This window comes from Octopus bimaculoides, chromosome 9, assembly GCF_046866305.1.
Source record: "Octopus bimaculoides isolate indiv1 chromosome 9, ASM4686630v1, whole genome shotgun sequence".
NCBI classification, from domain to species: Eukaryota; Metazoa; Mollusca; class Cephalopoda; order Octopoda; family Octopodidae; genus Octopus; species Octopus bimaculoides.
The window spans coordinates 57,029,857-57,050,553 of NC_142936.1; the positions used below are offsets into that span (position 1 = coordinate 57,029,857).

The 20,697-nt window shown below is 34.5% G+C and overlaps 1 protein-coding gene across 1 annotated transcript in view; it reads right to left on the reverse strand.

The window, feature by feature from the left end:
* LOC106867580 (uncharacterized) overlaps positions 1 to 17,671 on the reverse strand; it is a 486,010-nt gene extending 468,339 nt beyond the window's left edge. The window contains exon 1 of the mRNA XM_089357550.1: positions 17,239 to 17,671. The gene's annotated coding sequence lies outside the window, so the exon portion shown is untranslated. The remainder of the gene's footprint in view (positions 1 to 17,238) is intronic.
* Positions 17,672 to 20,697: the final 3,026 nt, after the last annotated feature.

A 20,697-nucleotide genomic window follows, 5' to 3' on the forward strand; every position in this document is an offset into this window, starting at 1 on the left:
AGCAAAGACAAAATATTTGAACTGAATATGCAGTATGGAAAATTTTTTCAAGATTCATCACAGCTCATTCTGTTGCTAAGATTACCAAGGAAAAGCAGTTAACAGCCAAATAGAAAGGTTTCATTGTTCACACAAAATTAAGATAATTTGTTCATAGATGATTGTTTTAGTCCAGTAAAATTCACACCATGGTTTTCATTTCTACCTCTGCTTAGCATCCACTGATGATTGCTTGTATCCACTTAAATAATTCCATATCACTATGGTGTGGATTTAATTATATAGTTACCTACACACACACACACGCATGCACAAATGCACACAAACATGCACACACACAGACATTAGCCTTCTCACAATCATATAGTAGAGTAGTAAATAAAAACAAAAATATTATATAAACCAAATGTAAATATTGAAAACAGAATGGAAAGTAAATATTAGTGGTTTTCTTGAACTAGCAAGGATAAATGCATACAAGCACAAGCAGACATACACACAGACTCAAACATAAACACTCACACACACACACACACACACACACACACACATGCATGCATGTATCTACACAAACATACATAAATTCACTTAGCCCCAGGGCACCCAAAACTACTAAGTACTGCAAAATGATATTAGATGCAGCTCTTTATGAGTTTAAAGATGTTAAAGGTTGAGGAGTATAAAGTTAATCTCCTGGAAAAGTTAGAGCAGATAATTTTTACATTCATACATGCAAATATATATATATATATATATATATATATATATATATATAGAAAGAATTTTCTGTAACGTATCAAAGAGCATGCAAATTAGCTGATGCTATAAAACAACATAATTCTATCAATATTCTAGTTCTGAAATAACTTTGGGCAGTTATAACCCCTAGACAGAAACAGCAAGACTATAAAATGCAAATAATTTTATTCGGCCAGTATATAAACATTCTAAAACAATATAACTCGTTCTGACTGGACTGAATGAGAATGGTACACAAATAGGTCAAGACAGAGACCTTTCATTAACAGAAACCATATGTTCTCTACAGAATTTATAAACCCACACATAAATTATTTTACAGAAACTCTCTACCTGTTCACCATCCAATATATTGTTACATATAAAAACAAGCAGGGATGTGGATTCTGCAAACTGCAGCACAAGCAAATTGTTTAGAAGAGCAGTAACTCTCAATAAAGACTAGTATTGAATAGAGCAGTATCTTTAGTTTATCTGCAAACAACTTCACAAATATTTTGGCAGGTTGCAAAGGCCATGTTGTAAAGTGGTTGGTGATAAGAAGGGTATGCAATCATAAAATAATGCCAAAAAATATGACATACATACCAACAAAAATTGGCAGTTTTCACTATTGCTGTAGATGTCAAATGATGGTAAGATGCTATGAAACTTGTATAACTTTATGCCAACATGGGAAAAAAATGGACATTATATATGATGATAATGTGAAGGCATATGACCCAATGGCTAGGGCGTTGCATTCATAATTGTTACATCATAGGTTCAATTCCTGGACCAGGCAGCATGTGTCCTTGAGCAAAACACTTCCATTTCACAGTGCTCCAGTGTTGTGAGGGAGCTAACATGTCAAAGAATAGACCCAACATTTCCTTTGCATGTTGTAAAAGGTGACTAACAGAGATTGAGGTCAACCTCATAAAACCCATACCAGCAACGACTACCCAAATAAACCCATGGGTTGGAGGGTTGTCACCTTAGTGGTGCAAAGATGTCATCCACCAGGAGTAGGGAATCACCAATAAATGGTGAATGTCAACAGTGCAAGTCCTCATACTAGTACTACTACTACTGCTGCTACTACTACTACTATATGGATTCAATCTCACCACATACCATCTGGAGCAAGTGTCTTCAACTAGAGCCTCAAGGAAACTCAAGACTTCGAATGAAATTCAGATGGAAACTGTGTGAAAGCCCATCAGAAGAACTGTACCTGGAATTCTGATATCCAGCCAGCTTTTCCTCACACACACATACACACACACACTATGTCAAACTGATTCTGACAAAGAATTACATCAAACATACAAGTGCCATTAGAATACTCAACCATTTACATTATTTATAATTGAATAAGTAAGTAGTTCAGTTGATCAAACAACTGAAAAACTAACAATAAAAACCAATGGAAAGGACCTTACATATTTCGATTAACTTCTCACCTGTATTGCACAAATGTTTTACAAACATTTATCTTGTTTTTACATACTGCAATACTTCAAGCAAATTACAATACTCTTACATACATATATACACTTTTACATAGCACCACACTGGCCCTTTTATGTAAGACTATATAGGTGCTTTTACAGGAGACTACACAAGTGCTTTTACGTGTCACTGCAGAGGTGCTTTTGCATATTGCCACATGGGTGCATTTAATTGTTGCCACATGGACACTTTTACATGGAACCACACAACTACTTTTACATGGCACCACCTTATATATATATATATTTATATATGGGAGACTTTTCGTTGTTTATTGTTTAGATATCATCTTAAGATTACCATTCATTCTGATGTGAAATCAACTTTTAACTATAACAAAATATTTACTCAGTTTTGCATATTGAGTTCTTACTTTGAAGCATTACTGTGATAATGACTAAAATTTTATTTTTATTATGCCATATATTATACTGCTTGATTGTTCACAGAGCAATGGTTATACTGAGCAGCTACAAACCTCATTACAAAAGTGTCGGTAAAAATAAATTTGATATTAAATAAAGTGCCTCCATATACGCAGTGTTTTATATAAGACAAGAGATACTCAAGCCCAAACATGAGGACAGCTAAGGCATTACAACTTGGATGTTCTTCAAATGTACTGAGGTATTAATATCAGCACTGGCATCATCACCATCACTACTAACTTCATTCTTATTTCTGTTGCATTCTCCTGCTTCTAGTTGTGCATTCCTAATTTGATCAGCCTAAACCAATATTCTAGTTCCATTCCTTGTAATGAGAGTAGTGCTGTTTCCAGCTTGCATCACAAATTTTGTAATTTCTGATGTAGAATTATTCTTCTTATATCATTCCATACTCATCAATAGTCAAGAGTACATGAATCTGACATCACATTAATGCAGAAAGATTTTGTAATCTACAAGCAGGAGAAATAGAGTAATAAGTGAGTAACAGTCAGGAGGAAAAATTATTTGAACGAGGGGAGAACACCTTTGATCTCATTTCAGTTGTTTGTACAATACATACAGCAATTCCATTCAATTGCAGGTTATATGAAATTCTCTTATGAGAAATGTTACCAATTTTCTTAAGCTAAGTACATAGAAAAATCAACTATTATCAGCAACAATTCAATACTACTAATACAAACACGATGTATGTGCACTGAAGTCCATTGTTCTAAATCTTTAGACCATAAATGAAGTCTGTTTTCTGGTAAATTTTTGATTTCACATTTAGAACATCAGTGAATGTAGCCTTGTACATCATGTCAATAACCAGGTCACCATGCTTCAAGTTTATGACGATTTCATGTAGCAGAATAGCTACAGCAGACACTATTATGAATATACTTTTTTTACTGTTTTGTCTCCTGAATACTTTAGGTAGAACAATGAGCTCTCAATTGCAAAGTATACTGTTTCCAGACTAAATCTATGTATGACCTGCTTATAAGGTTTTTCAGCATTGGAGCAGTTAGTTTAGGTATTTCTTTTTTAATTCTGAAAATATTTATTTTAATTCTGAATATAATTTCTCTTCGTGGAATATTTTCCAAAGCTATGCTATCAAGGTAATGAGCTGATAAAATTGTTACCATGCTGGGTGAAATGCTTAGTGGTATTTCATTCATCCTTACGTTCTGAGTTTAAATTCTGCCAAAGTTGACTTTGTCTTTCATCCTTTCGGTGTAGATAAAATAAGCACCAGTTGAATACTGGGGTTGATGTAATCAATTTAACTGCTCCTGGGTAAGAGTATAAAAATTGAACCCTTATTCCAAGCCATGTTGAGCTAGCATGGCAGAGTAGGCTCATCAAACCAGTATTATCTCAAGCTCAAAATTCACAGCCTCCACAGTGAACTGTGGTTAGTGGAGAGAACATGCTGAGGCTTTTACCCTACATTGCACTTAACATAGGCAATCCAATCCTAAATGCTATCAAGACACAACACATTAGTTTCTATACAGTAAATAAAATATATTAACAGAATGAGAATCATAAGGTTGTTGTCAACTTTATGATACTAGGGAATAAAATTTCCATTAACATGTTGAATATCAGTCAAATACTGTCAGTTGTATCAGAATAATTTTTGAAAATATAACTCTTGAAATTTCCTTCTATAGATAAAAAAACAAATAAATGAAATGCAATAATGATCAAATCTTAGGAACTTACTTCCAAGTAAAAAAGAATGTTAACTGAGGTTGGAGTCCATACAATTGCTAAAGTTCCCTTTTCTATACCTGAATGAATTAAATTCAACAGTGATTAATTTTCTTTATAAATATAGTAGTAGGTATTCATCAGTCTCAAGAGGCCATGGATCTGTGCCAAAAGAAATCGTGTCAGATGCTGATGGTGGTGCAGCATCTGTTATGGCTGTACAGGCCCACATGGGAGTGGCAGTCACACATACAACAACTGCATTTGAAGGAGCTCTCTGCCGGCACTACTGGTTTTTTTCCTTCCATCGAGTGTGCTTTTCTTTGGAGGCAAGTTTCTGTTTTTCTTTTGCTCACTTCATCCTCTTTCTTTTAGTATTTGTCTCTTCATAAACATAGCACTGGTTAATAATGGTAAAGTTACCTTCTTCAGTCATGGCAATTCATAAGGGCTGGTTTCCTGGTTTCGTGGCAGATATATTCTCCACCTGGATGGTACACTGGTTCGTCACAGGATTACTCATTTTTACCAGTTGAGTGGACTGGAGCAACGTGAAATGAAGTCATTTTGCTCAGGAACACAATGCATCACTCAGTCCAGGAATCAAAACCACAATCTTACAATCATGAGTCCAAAACCTAACCACTAAGCCACGCACTTCCACATATAGCATTGGGTGATAAGATACCTGATATAGCATGTTCACTAGTATCTGTAGTCAAAGTGGAATCTTTATTGGTATTGAAAAAATGCACAACAGGACTCTCAGCAAAAGTACTTTTTAAATTATCAAACACTATTTGCTGAACATTTCCCCAGCATTTTTTTGTGCAAATTTGCAAATGATTCAATTATTTCTAACTATTTTGGTAAATAACAACCATAAAAACCAAGATATCATTAAAAAAATGTACTCCAACTCTTTCTTATTAGCAACTGGATAAATATCTTATATTTTCTGGGCATTGATCTGAGAAGCATATTCCTTTAAATAGATTATCCAAAAAATATACCTTAGCCCTGATTAATATTCATTCTTCTCAAGTGAGAGGCATTCAAGCTAAGTAATGCAATACAATTTTGACATTAAGTTCAGTTCACCCACAGTTGTACTCAAACATTATACTGATAAGCTATTTTATTATATCCTTCAATGACATCATTATATCTTTGAAGGTCTTTTTTATTGCATACTGAAAAATGGCTCTGGCAGTTTTATACCAATGGCATTCATGTCCATTTCAAAAAATCCATAAGCATGTTAATTGTAGTCATATCCTTGAAATTACCATGAATTTGAATTTGGTGGTAGTCACTATCAAGGTTGAATTTTGTAAGAAAAAAAATATTAGTTAATACTAATAATAATAATAATAATAATAATAATAATAATAATAATAATAATAATAATGATAATGATAATATTAGGGGCAGCTAGGATACTTAAGAGGGTTTCTGGCATCTAAGGTTACTTGTTGTAGCCTGATGTTAGGAATTTTTCTTTTCCAACAGTCTAATCTGCTGTGTGTATATGAATAACAATAATAATAATAATAATAATAATAATAATAATGATGATGATGATAATAATAATAATAATAATAATGATGATGATGATAATAATAATAATAATAATAATAATGATGATGATGATAATAATAATAATAATAATAGCTGAATGAAAGGTGGATTCAATATTTGGAATGGGATACAAATGTGAATAATGCTTATGATTAATGCTTACCTTATAAATAATATATATACATAAATCTTTATTTGATTTTCATATGATATTGATTGGTGAGTATTGCTACCACTAGGGAGAACATGTTCTGAAATGCCCTGTTCAGGCATCTTATATAACATAACATCTATTAAAGGGTAAATATGAATCAGTAGTTTCTGAGATTCAAAGTACAATGTATCTTTTTCTTTTACTTTTACTTGTTTCAGTCATTAGGCTGTGGCCATGCTGGGGCACTGCCTTGGTGAATTTTTAGTCAAATGAATCAACCTCAGTACTTTTTTTTTAATTTAATTCTGGTACTTATTCTATCAGTCTGTTTTGCCGAACCACTAAGTTACAGGAACATAAACATACCAACACTGATTGTCAAGCGGAGACAAGGGACAAACACACACACACACATACACACACAAACACACACATGTATATATACTGGTGATGGTACCACATAAAAAGCATCCAGTCCACACTGTGAAGTGGTTGTTATTTGAAAGGGCATCCAGCTGTAAAAACCATGACAAAACTAACCTCACCTGTGCTGGTGCTATGTAAAAAGCACTCAGTCTACTGTACGGGGAGGTTGGTGTTAGAAAGGGCATCCAGATATAAAAACCATGCCAAAACAGACACAGTAGCCTAGTGTAGTCTTCTACCTGGCTGGCTTGTCGACCATCCAACCCATGCCAGCATGGAAGACAGACATTAAATGATGATGATCATCATCATATATATGTATATATGATCGGCTTTTTTCGGTTTCCATCTACCAAATCCACTCACACGGTTTTTTGTTGGCACAAGGTTATAGCAGAAGACACTTGCCCAAGGTGCCATGTAGTGAGACTGAACCCTGTGAAGCATATGGCTGGAAAGCAAGCTTCTTACCACATAGCCAAATCAAGCCAAGCCTATGTGCACTTTCTTTTAATCTAGTATTAGTTTTACAAACTTTAAGCATACCAATAGTGTTAAAATAAACATACCAGACTTGATTAGTCTTGAGCTCTCAACATTTAATACATCAATCCCAGAGATATTAGAATTTTTAACACAACCCACAACCATCACAACTCCAACTTCAAATTAAGTGCCTATTTCTAATTTATCTCCAAAGCAGACCAATTTTAGTATTTGATCTACCAAATGAATGAAGTTTAAGAGTCCTTTATTCTCGGGAAGTTTTAGTTGACCACTGAGTATGCAAAAGGTTCTTAAAAGAAAGGTAAGCTTACAGCCTGTATCCACTTCCATTTTTAAACTGATGCAGTTTAACTTGAGGTAAAAGTTTATTTACACTGTCATGTATCTCTAATGTCTCATTATCCACATTCTCTGTTTTTACTTTTCAAACTTACTAAAAGTTTAGGGGGTTTTTAGTGTTTTTTTTTTTTTTTTTCAATTGCACTATTTACATATCTTTCCAGCTGCTGCACATTTTCCCTTTCAGAAACACGTGTTCATTCATAGCCATAAGCTTTACACCTTTAAAACTTTCAGAGAAAAATAAACTGTACTTCATGAGATAAAATAATTTCCTGTTGTTGAATAAATTTCAAAGATGCATCTGGAGATATATTTCCCAGTTGAAATTGTTCCACTATCCTTGATCTATTTGATTTTTTTTTTTTTATCTTTTATCTTTTACTTCTTTCAGTTATTTAGATTGTGGCCATGCTAGGAAATCACCTTGAAAAATTATAATCAAACAAATAAGCCCCAGTGTTTATTTTTTAAAGCCTGGTACTTATTCTATCAGTCTCTTTTGCTGAACAACTAAGTTATGGGGATGTCAAGTGGTGATGGGAAGACAAACACAGACAGAAAGATACACACACACACACATCAGGTTTCTTTCACTTTCCATCTATCAAATCCACACACACACAAGGTTTTGTTCAGCCCAAGGCTATTGTAGAAGACACTTGCTTAAGGTGCCATGCAGTGGGACTGAACCCAGAACCATGTGGTCAGGAAGCAATCTTCTTGCCACACATCTGCAATATTTGGTTCATGCCTCCAATAAGTTTCATCCGAATCAATACCTCTTCAAAACATGGGATCCCTTGACCAAGTCTGTCATATACAGAAACAGGGTCCAACACAAAGATATTGCAAATAATTAAAACTAGGCTCAGACAATTCTTGATAAAAGGGATATATATATCTAATACTTTCAGCAATGACCACTACTTTTTAGGTCCCATATTGTTCAATAGATTCTGTAATTTAATTAAAATATATGTCCTCTAGGTACATGGGATTAACCAACAGGGACACTTTCCTAAATGCCCGAAGACTTGCTTTCAATAGAAATACATCTGTTATCTCCTGAAGACCACAGCATTCATTATCATCATCCTTCAATTCCTTGGCTGAAGAAGAAGCCACAAAACATCACAACCATATTTCAATAGAGTCACTATCAGTTAATAACAATTCAGATCCTACAAGCATTGGAATACATAATTCAGCAACAAGTGAATATAGCAATATCAGAAATAGGTAGAAGTACATAAATGGAAAATTCTATTCAGCTGTAAGTCTACAAATTCTAGTACATAAAACCAACTTAGGAACTGCACTCAGCTATAATTTGGTACGCAGACATGCCATGTTATAATGTCAGCAGAATTCTGGATTAAGCACCCCAAATAACCCCTCATAATTTCTTCTATTCTGGGAAATTTTCAGAAAATGTTTGCAAATTTGTTTTCTACACATAAGAATTCATACAATTATGAAAAACAATTTTTGTTTGTATGTGTGACTTAAGGGTTATTTGGCTGTTGTCTTTAGCATATCTCAGGACCACCTTGATACCTTCCTCATTTCTTTGTCATTCTGACCTGTATTGATGTTTTTCAATATTTTTCTTCCCCTAAACATATTTAATGGAATGACAATGCACCTAAGTCCATTGCTGGACTTGAAGCAAAAAATTCAGACTGTCCATATTTTAAACTCTGACTTAAAAAAAAGATTAAAAAAAGAGTGAAACTTTTAGGATTTACAGGGCAGGAGGTTTAAAAGATTTTAAAAAATTCTTTTCTTTTTTTCATAATCATATGAATTCCCATGTGTAGAACACAAATTCACAAAGATTTTTCTTTTTAATTCCAAAAAATAAACAAGTTATGAAGAGTTTTATGTGATGCTTAAACCAAAATTCCACCATAATGTCTTTACTTTTCTCATATCCTGGTTCTGGCTTCTCTTGTCACATAAACCATTATGTATAAGGATGCCAGAGATTTATTATCATCAACAGATATTTTTACTCATTCTTCTAACTGTCCGGGTGTAACCAGAGTAGTGTAAATGATAAAACAATTAATACAAGATAATATATAACATATTACGTGACAATACTATAAATTTAGTTATACTTCATACTAAGTACTTTTTTCATATTACTTCCAAATATATCGTCATTGTCATTTTTACATTCACTTTCCCATGCTGATATGGGTTGGTCAGGTTATCCCGGACCATATAAGTTCTTATTTGAAGCTACAACTCATCTAAACAAACTAGGCCCACATCTTGTTCATATACTTCATTTTGGGTATATTTTCTATACCTTTCTTATCAGTATTGGCTTTATTTTTACCTCAGAACAAAGCCTGTTTCAATGACCCTGCTATACTGGTATTAATTTCATTGTTAAGTTCTTAACCCTTTAGCATTTAAACCAGCTATATCTGGCCAAAATATTCTACCTGTTTTATGTTCAAACTGACCAGATCTGGCATCTCACACTTACCCTACTACGTTATTCTAAAAATAAACACTCATGTCATTGAAATTTCAAAGCTACAAGATAATCCTTTCTGCTAAAGACACAAGGCCTGAAATTTTGGAGGAGGGGACTAGTCAATTACATCAATCCCAGTGCTTCACTGGTACTTAATTTATCAACCCCAAAAGGATGAAAGGCAAAGTCAACCCCAGCGAAATTTGAACTCAGAACATAAAGGCAGAAGAAATGCTGCTAAGCATTTTGCCCAGCGTGCTAACGATTCCACCAGTTAGCCACTTTAAAAGCTACAAGATAATGCATAACTAATGCAAATTGATGTGAATAAATAATCGAAACATTAAAGGGTTAAGGGTGTAAAATTGTAAGCACTACTGAACCAAAACCAAACATGTGGTTGCTCAACCTGCTATAATTAACAACCAAATCGTCCCCAAATCCTGCTGCCTTATAAATGAAGGACACAAAAAGAGAAATATAGGATTACAGTTGGAATGCTTTTGATCATAAATCTACTCAATAAGGGATATCTTATAACTAAAGAACTAAGAGAATCATGAACCCACAGACAGATGCCACCAAGATCAAGTGAAGTGTTTGGTGCTAGAATGTGTTTTAACTAAATTTCACAACTTCCTGTACAAAGAAGAAAGTTAAATTGTATAACTAGAACAATCTTGTTATATTCTAGACATAGAGGAGGGAGAGGAGGAGAGAAAGACAGGAGGGGGAGAAGAAAGAGAGAGTAGGGGAGGAGAAAGAAGGGAGAGGAGAGGGGGGAGAAAAGAATAAGTTTAGTGACAGAGTCAGTGGCAGAGGGTAAAAGTAAAAGGAACTATTAAAAAAAAAAAAGGTGTCTGACATAAATGTCATTTGGAACAGAAGTGTTTTGATGGGGGGTGAAGAGGGAGTAATTCTAGTGAGAAGTGGGCAAAGGAGTTAGGTTTAATTACTGAAGTAATTAAATCAGGGGTCACAGGGTGCTTTGGTGGAGCAGAGGGGGAGCTTGAGTGGCTTCAATTACTGGAGGTTTTTTTTTTTTAGATAGATTTTTTTTCTTTGTTTAGTTGTTCATTTGTTTTTGGTTTTTTTAATTCAATAGGAGTAAACCAGGAAAACTGATGCTAAGAGATATTTAGAGAGGTGACAGAAATGGGAGAGAAAGAGAAAATGGTGGGAGACAGAGAGAGAGGAGAAAACAAGATAGTGTGAGAAGAGAGGAGAAATAGGGAGAAAAAAGTAAGGGAAATGAGAGGAAAATATGCAATTAAGAGAGAAGTGAAATAGAATGAAAGAGAATTTTCTCCTTGGTGGGAATATTAGCAGGAGAAACAGAAACACACGGAGGTAAACTTTTGAGAAAGAAATGCTTCATTAGAAGATTTCTTTCCCTGATTGGTAATGAATGTAGGAACTGAGGAAAGAAGAAGGAACAAAGAAATATAAGAAAAAAGGAGTGAAAAGGATCTATTTTCCATTATATAATTAATTCAAACAATCTCTTCAGGATTCAAAGATTGCATCAGTGTGTGTATGTGTGAGTGTGTGTCTGTCTGTATATGTGTGCGAGAGTAAAATTGTATGCTTTCATGTGTACTTAAATATTTAATCATGCAGCTATGTAAGAGCATGTGTGTGTGTATATATATATACATACATACATACATACATACATATATATATATATATATATATATATATATATATATATATATATATATTACGGAGATGTACTTGCATAGCAAGTGACTTCATCTGAGATCGTGTGCTGAAGCAAAAACAATTCCAGCGTGGAAGGTGTTTATAAGCCATTTAAAAGCACACAAAAACCGTTAGATTCACTTCGACATTTAAATTTAATTTGCCAAAATATTTTCGTCACTTTGAAACCGAGACCTGTTCACTGACAAAATTCTGTGTTGTTATATACATAAATATATACATATATATATATATATATATATATATATATATATATATATACAAATGCATGCAGTCATGAGTCCATGTAGGTGGTGGTGGTGGGGAGTGTACATAAATGTATAGTGGCAAGTAGCTATGTAAGAGGGTATGTGCATATACGTGTAAACATAAATGTGTGTGTGTGTGTGTGTGTGTGTGTGAGCGTGCGCATGTGTGAGTGTGCTTGGCCCCAGGTCAGTGTTGATCAAACAGAAATACGATCAAAAGCATTCCAGAAGTAAACAAACTGGCTTAATATGCAGGAAACCAAGGGCCATTATGCAAAGCATTTCCTCTAAGACAGCATTTCCAAAACCTATTTTTGCCCCCAGACTCCACAATAACTTCCCAGAAAAATGTATTAATGGTTGGAAAAAAACAACTGTATTTTAAATATTTTATCACAATTATTTAATACAAAAGAATCTACTGGTAACCCTTTAAGTAAAAAAAGGATTTTCATAATTCCATGCCCCACTAAAAAAAAAAAAGGAAAAAAAATTGAATCCCATGCCCCACCAGTGGGGTGCATACCCCTTGTTATGAATCACTGCTCTAAGATCATCATCATCATCATTTAACGTCCACTTTCCATGCTGGCATGGGTTAGATGGTTTGACTGGAAATGGTAAACCAGGGAGCTGTACCAGGTTCCAGTCTGATTTGGCATGGTCTCCATGGCTGGATGCCCTACCACTCCCAGAGTGCAATGGGCTCTTTTACGTGCCAGTGGCACAGGTGCCATTTGCATGACACCAGCAATGGCCACAACTATGATTTCATGGGTTTCATTTACACAACACCAGCAGGGTATCAAGGGAATTTGGCTGGTAATTCCAGCTGTTCAGTCGATTGCATGTATGCGCTTATTTGTAAGGTGGCACGTAAAAAGCACCATCCAAACGTGGTTCATGCCAGTGCCCCATGAATGGCTCCCGTGCTGGTGGCACATAAAAAGCATCATCTGAAAATGGTAAATGCCAGGTCCACCTGACTGGCTCCTGTACCAATGGCACATAAAAAGCACCCACTACACTCTCGGAGTTGTTGGCATTAGGAAGTGCATCCAGCTGTAGAAACATTGCCAGATCAGACTGGAGCCTTGGTCACTAGTCATTGCCTCGGTGAGGCCTAATGTTTGAAGGTCGTGCTTCACCACCTCATCCCAGGTCTTCCTGGGTCTACCTCTTCCACAGTTTCCCTCAGCCGCAAGGGTGTGACACTTTTTCACACAGCTATTCTCATCCATTCTCACCACATGACCATACCCACGCAATCGTCTCTCTTGCACATCACAGCTGATGCTTCTTAGGTTCAACTTTTCTTTGTAATTTTTTTTACCAACAATCTCTGTTTTCAGATACGGAGGTTCCGGAAAATTGTCAAAAATTGGCATTGTGAAATTTTTTCCCCCCTTTCTCCACCAACTTCTTCAATTTTGACCTTTTTCCCCCACACTAATCCTAAAACTCTAACCCTAAAACCCCTACCCTGACCCTAAAACCCTAACCCTAAAACCCTAAACCTAACCCTAAAACCCTAACCCTAAAACCCTAAACCTAACCCTAAAACCCTAATCCTAAAGCCGTAACCATAAGTACAGAAATGTTTTGAAATTTTTGTCCAAATCCTGATGTCCGTATTTTTCCGCATATTTAGAAAAAAAAATTCTTAAAAAAATTTTACAAAGATTTTTGGAAATTTTTTTCAGAATCATAATCTCCATATTTTTCCACATATTTTGGGGAAAAAAATTGTGAAAAAATTTTTAAATGAAGGAAATGGGGGTGGGGGTGGGGGTAATTTAGAAATGTCGATTTTTGCCAATTTTTTTGTAGATTCATATTCCCCGTAGCCAAAAAGGGGGAGTTTGTGTCAAAAAAAATTTTTTTTTTAAAAGGGTGGTTTTTTTGTGGGGGGACGGGCGGAAGTCTTGCCCTATTTAGTTATGGCTACTAGAATGACAGGGAATAAGTCCAACGCTATCTACCCTTTAACAAGAAAGTATAATACTTGTTACCTCGTATGCTTTCTGACTGTTTTTATACATGCCGGTCCATCGTGGTTTGGCTTTAATTATATAAATGGTGAAATAAATGTTATCTACAACTTCAGCCACTGTCTTTCTTGGAGTCAACATCAACATCTTTGCCTTCAACATAGACAACTACCATTAGAAATCATTTGACTGTGGTCATCACTTTGAAGAGTTTTAGTCTAACAAATCAACCCTAGGACCTAGTTCTTATTCTATCAGTTTCTTTTGCTGAACCATTAAGTCACAGAGTTGTAAATGCACCAACACTAGTTGTCCAGCAGTGGTGAGGTGATAAACAGATACACACACACACAAATATACGGCAGGATTCTTACAGTTTCCGTCTACAAAATCTACTCACAAGGTTATAGCCCAAGGTGTCACCCAATGGGACTGAATCCAGAACCATGTGGTTGGGAAGCAAGCTTCTTACTACACAGCCATGCCTATGTATACATGCACACACATACATCAAAATAAATACATATTGATAGATAGACAGACAGATACATACATACACAAAATAATTAAAATTCAGAAAACGGAGAAGTAACATTAATATAATTTATTAACTACAAAAATTCAACGATCTTACAGCTGTTTCGATTTTGCCCAAAGAATTAAATTCCAGTAATTAAAAGACTTTATTGTGCAAAATCTCGTCAGAGGAGTAAAAATGACATACCAATGGATTATTATATGGAAGAATAACACATAATAACCTAGTGTTATGTCGTTTTTACTACTCTGACGAGATTTTGCCCAATAAAATATTTTAATTACTGGAATTTAATTCTTTGGGCAAAATTGAAACAGCTGTAAGAGAACGTTGAATTTTTGCAATTAATAAATTACATTAATGCTACTTTTCCGTTTTCCGAATTTTTATTTGAATATTTGTAAACCAAGATTTATACTTAAACCTATTATTTTATGAATATTACTATTCACAATATATATATATATATATATATATATATATATATATATATATATATATATATATAGATAGATAGATAGATAGATAGATAGATAGATAGATAGATAGATAGATAGATAGATATATTCATATACATATATATATTCATATACAATATATATATATATATATATATATATATATATATATATATATATATATATGTCCACAGGCACACACACATACATAATTAACTTAGTGATTTGGTTATTTGTGTCCAACCATGTGTGAATATGGATAGAGATGTACACCATCAAAGTGTGTAGCCCAGAGATTGATAGTAGACGGATTGTTCTTGTTTGTTTTTTTTTAAACATGGAGTAACACACTATACTATGGCAGAGACAGACAGACGGATGGACAACACAACTTACGTGGAACGAATACTTAATCTGTTGACTATCCGTACATACTCTGTGTGCGTGTGTGCCTACGGGAACTATGTGTATGATGGTGTTTGTTGTGTGTGGGTGTAAACTGACGGCATTATAATTCATTATTTATAATCTATCTATAGTAATCTATCACATTTCAGTGTCTATTTCTAAATCGTTATATATTGATATCAATCCATCCATCCGTCACTGTATTCAATCAACAAGCTATGAAAATTTATATATATAGAGAGAGAAAGATACAGACAAATTAGAAAGACAGATAGATATATATATATATATATATATAGATAGATAGATAGATAGATAGATAGATAGATAGATAGGTATTTATATGTATGCATATGCATTATATATATATAAGTATATATATAAATAGATGTATATATTGATGAATATTTACACACACACATACTTTTATAGATAGTTGACAGCTATTCAAGTTTTGCCGGTATTTGACCTCATCAGAATGTTCCGTTTTTAAACTTATAATCATATGTATGAATGTATGTTTATAAAGATGTATGCATACATATACAAGCAATTTAATTTGTATGTAATTATAAATATATATGTGTGTGTGTGTGTGTATGTATATATATATATATAATATATATATTGTGTGTAGTTACAGATTTGTGTATATAAATATCCAATAAAATACCCATTTATATACATGTGCATATGTATACAGGGTAATATATATATATATATATATATATATATATATATATATATATATATATACACACACACATGTATGTATATAGTATTATACATACACACAAAGACACACATATATACACACACAAGTATATATACATACAAATACACGCACATATATATACACACACGCACACACACACACATATATATATAATCCACTACTTGTTTCCCTCACATAGACTGCGGCCATGCTACCATGCTAGTACACCGCCTTGAACAATGTAAGTTGAACGAATTGACCCCACTACCTTTTTTTTTTAACACCAGGTACTTATATCGGTTATTTTGCTGAACCGCTAAGTTACGGGTACGTAAACACATCAACACCGGTTGTCAAGCTGTGGTGGAACTCACATGCACACACACACATATATCTAATATATATATACAACGGACTTCCTTCAGTTACCGTCTACCAAATCCACTCAAATATACATGTATACATATATATTTGTGTGTTTGTGTATATATATATATATAATTTCCACACATGTAGTTACGTGTGTGTGTATCTATTCACATACAAGCACGTTTTGTGTGTTTATATAAATATATGTACGTAAGTATTTATATGTATGTGTGTATATATATATATGTGTGTGTGTGCATATGTATGTATGCGTAAAGAAGCCCGTCGTATATATGTATGTGTGTGTGTTGGTCCCCCCAACATCGTCCCCGTAACCTAGCGGTTCGGCAAAAAAGACCGATAGAATAAGTACTAGGCTTACAAAGAATAAGTCCTGGGGTCGATTTGCTTGACTAAAGGTGGTGCTCCAGCATGGCCAAAGTCAAATGACTGAAACAAGTAAAAGAGTAAAAGAGATATGTATGTGTATGTGTGAATATATATATATATATGTGTGTGTGTGTATATATATATATATATGTGTGTGTATGTGTATATTATGTATATATACATACATATATATATATATATATATATACATATATATATATATATATATACACATAAATATATATATATATATATATATATATATATACACATAAATATATATATATATATATATATATATATATATATATATATATATATATATATATATATATATATATACTCACACGTGTATTGTTGTGTTTGTATGTAATGTATTGTACTGTATGGTAAAATCTGAAATGATATGGGTGTTCCTTGGACAGTAATGTCTATTTGGTCCCACGCTAGGCTGGTGTTGTACAACGAAAGCCATTCAACCACGACCATTTATCGACATCGCTGCAGCCTCCACCATGAACAAGCCTCATCTCTTACAAAAATATAAACAACAATAATTTTTTTTACCCCTTTCACTCGCCGCCTCTTTCCTTTTTTTTTCTCCTCTTTCTCGCAGTTTTGCTATTTTTCTTTTCACGGTTGACCGATTTCTCCGCTGACTGGAGTCAATTCCAAACACACTAAAGCTTGTTAATGGCTGCTGCTGCTATTGCTACTTGTTTGTGTTAGTATGCATATGTGTGTGTGTGTCTATGTGTGTGTGTGCGTGTATGTGGTCATGTTTGTACTGTGAGTGTATATGTGTGTGTGTGTAACTATGTGTACTTGTTTATATTTTTGTCTATGTATCTGTGAAGTTGTGTATGTACATGTTTGTATAATTGTATGTATTTGTGTGTGTGTGTGTGTGTGTGTGTATGTCTGTGACTGTGGCTGTAATTGTTTATATTTGTGTCTATGGAGTTGTGTCTGTATGTTTGTATGCGTATTTGTATATATGTGTGAGTGTGTGTTTGTGTGTACGAATGTGTTGTGTCTATATCTGTCTGTGGGCGCGCGTTCGTTATTTGCTCTGTGTGTGTGTGCGTATGTGTTTGTGTGTGTGTTTTATGTGTCTATATGTAACAAACGCAGCAACTGTTTTTGTTTTGTGTGGGGGAGGGGTAACTTGTACAGCTCCTTCAGTTACCCTGCCGCTATCACGTACACAGGCACATACAAATAAGCTTATATATATATATATATATATACGCTCCGACTAGAGTTTAACAGTTACTAATTTAGGCTTAAACACACAGACACAAATATATTTATACACACACATACCTATGTATTTGTGCTCTGTAGCGCACATATACACACACATGCACACACTCCAGCATATGATGCTTAAATACACACACATACACATATATATATATACATATATATACAAACACATTTAAATACTACCTCCCGTACAGACATACATACACATTAGCTCAAACACTAATATATATATATACACACACACATAATGAACTCATATACACATATATACAAACATTCAATCAAACACTATTACACATACACTAATACATACACATGCATAATAAACATTCACTCAAACACGACCACACATACACGCATACGTATACGTCAGTTAAAACACTGATACACACACATAATGAACGCACCACTACACATCACACGCTACTTACTACTTCCACTACTCCTCAAATAGTGAACCCAGACGATAAAAGTAGGAGGAAGGGGAAGATAACGAAGAAGTAGAAGAAGAAGAAGAAGAAAGAGGTTAGCAACACCGCCATATTGTATAGCGTTCTTTCTGCGCACCGCTGACTGCGCACCTCCTAATGACGTCACGTCAACATACACACATACGAAATCATGCACGGCTAAGCCAGACGTGACCCCTATGAACGCATGGCCCTGCTCCCCTTCTTTCTCATCCCTCTCCCCTGTCTTATCTTTTATCCTTTCTTTCAGCCACCTATATATTCTCTTTTTCCCTCTTTTGCTCACTTACTCTTTCTCTGAAAAACTTTCGTTTTCTTTTCTTCTTTACTTATCACTACCTCCTACACCTTGTTTTATCTTCGTTTTTTTTCCGCCTTTCTTTCTCTCTCTATCTCTCTCTTTCTGTCTCTCCCTCTCTCTCTCTCTCTCTTTATTCTTTTTTTTTTTTCACTTTCTCGCTTTCCTCCACTTTCTACATATTCCTTATGATCTTTTTTTAACTTTCTAATCCCTCTCTCTCTCTCTTTTTCTTTCTCTCTCTCTCTCTTTCTCTCTCTCTCTCTCTCATAGCCTGACCAGGTCAAAGTCAATACTTGAAAGAAGACATGACTGCGGCGAGTTTTCTTTGTTCAGAGGCGTAACAAGGAAAGTAATTTAAATGTATAATATATGCACATGTACACACATACGTACACACACACACACACACATATGTATATAGATTAGTTGAACCCCCCCAGATGTGTTCATCTTTTATGTGAATATATATATAAATATATGTGTGTATATATATATATATATGTGTGTGTGTGTGTGTGTATGTATGTATGTATGTGTGCGCATGTAACTTTGTTTACATAAATGCTGGAATCTTAAATCGACTGACTCTTTATTCTACCGACCTGGATCAGATGAAAGACAATGTTGACCTCTACGGGGCTTCAACTCAACGTAACAAAGTAGTGTAAGCATTTTGTACGATGCTCGAACGATTATATATATATATATATATATATATATATATATATATATATATATATATATATATGTAGAGAGAAAGAGAAAGAAAGCTAGGCAAATAGATGTAGATATACATGCATGCATTCATACATACAGATGTATATGCGCGCGCGTGTGTGCAACAGTAAGCTATTTTGGTTTGGTTAGGAAATGGAAAAGCAGAAGTCTGTGTGAAGTTCTGAATACAAAATATTTGGTACTACTTTAACGTAGTCTAACTCTAACGCTAATCCTAAACCCTAACCCTGACCCCCAAAACCTAATCCTAACCCTAAGCACCAACCCTAACCTTAAGCCCTAAATCTTAATTCTAACCCAAACCAGTTCATTTTATAGCGTAGACTACGGATACTGCAGTTGACTGCACGCTAATATAGCACTAAATATCTATTATTGTTAACAAAAATGTTGTTGGGCAGAACCAAAGAGAATTATATATTTATAGCAAGTAAAACAGTTTAGTAGTCTGTATCTACAGCAACGACAGTGACCGTGGGTAACGCAGATTTTTGACAGACCGTTATGAGCAAAAATGACCACTGTAAGTTACTAGACAAACGATCTACGTGTGAAATCTATACATAACGGTCTGTCAAGAAAAGAGAGAGAGAGAGAGAAAAAAAAAAGCGCTAAAAATAAAATTGCAGAGGAAATTCCTGTTTCTGCAAGAAATTTCAGTGGACAGTTGTCTACTGACGTCATCAATCTTTGACAGAATCCTGTATTTGTTATTTAGTTGTCTTTTCGGTTGAAGAGGGATTTCTATCAAAGATTTGAGTGGTTTGTTGTTTCACTGACGTTATTCATTTTTGGCAGAATCCTGTTTGGGCTGTTTAGTAATTTCATACATCTGATTCGGGTTCGTTTTTTTAGGCAGTGAGATGGTGTTTCGAACTACCAAATATTCTTGCTACATATGTGTGCGTGTTACACACACACACACACACCTTTACCTCTTAATTGTTCCAGTCATTGCGCTATGGCCATGTTGTGGATCTACCTTGAAGGGTTTAATCGAAGAAACCGAACTCTACATATACTTTTAAGTCTGGTACCAATTTTATTGATCCCTTTGCCAAACTGTTAAGCTACAGGGACGTAAGCAAACAAACACCGGTTGACGAACTGTGTGGGTGGGGGCACATGCGCGCGCACACACACATGTATCCATATAGGTTGTACGTC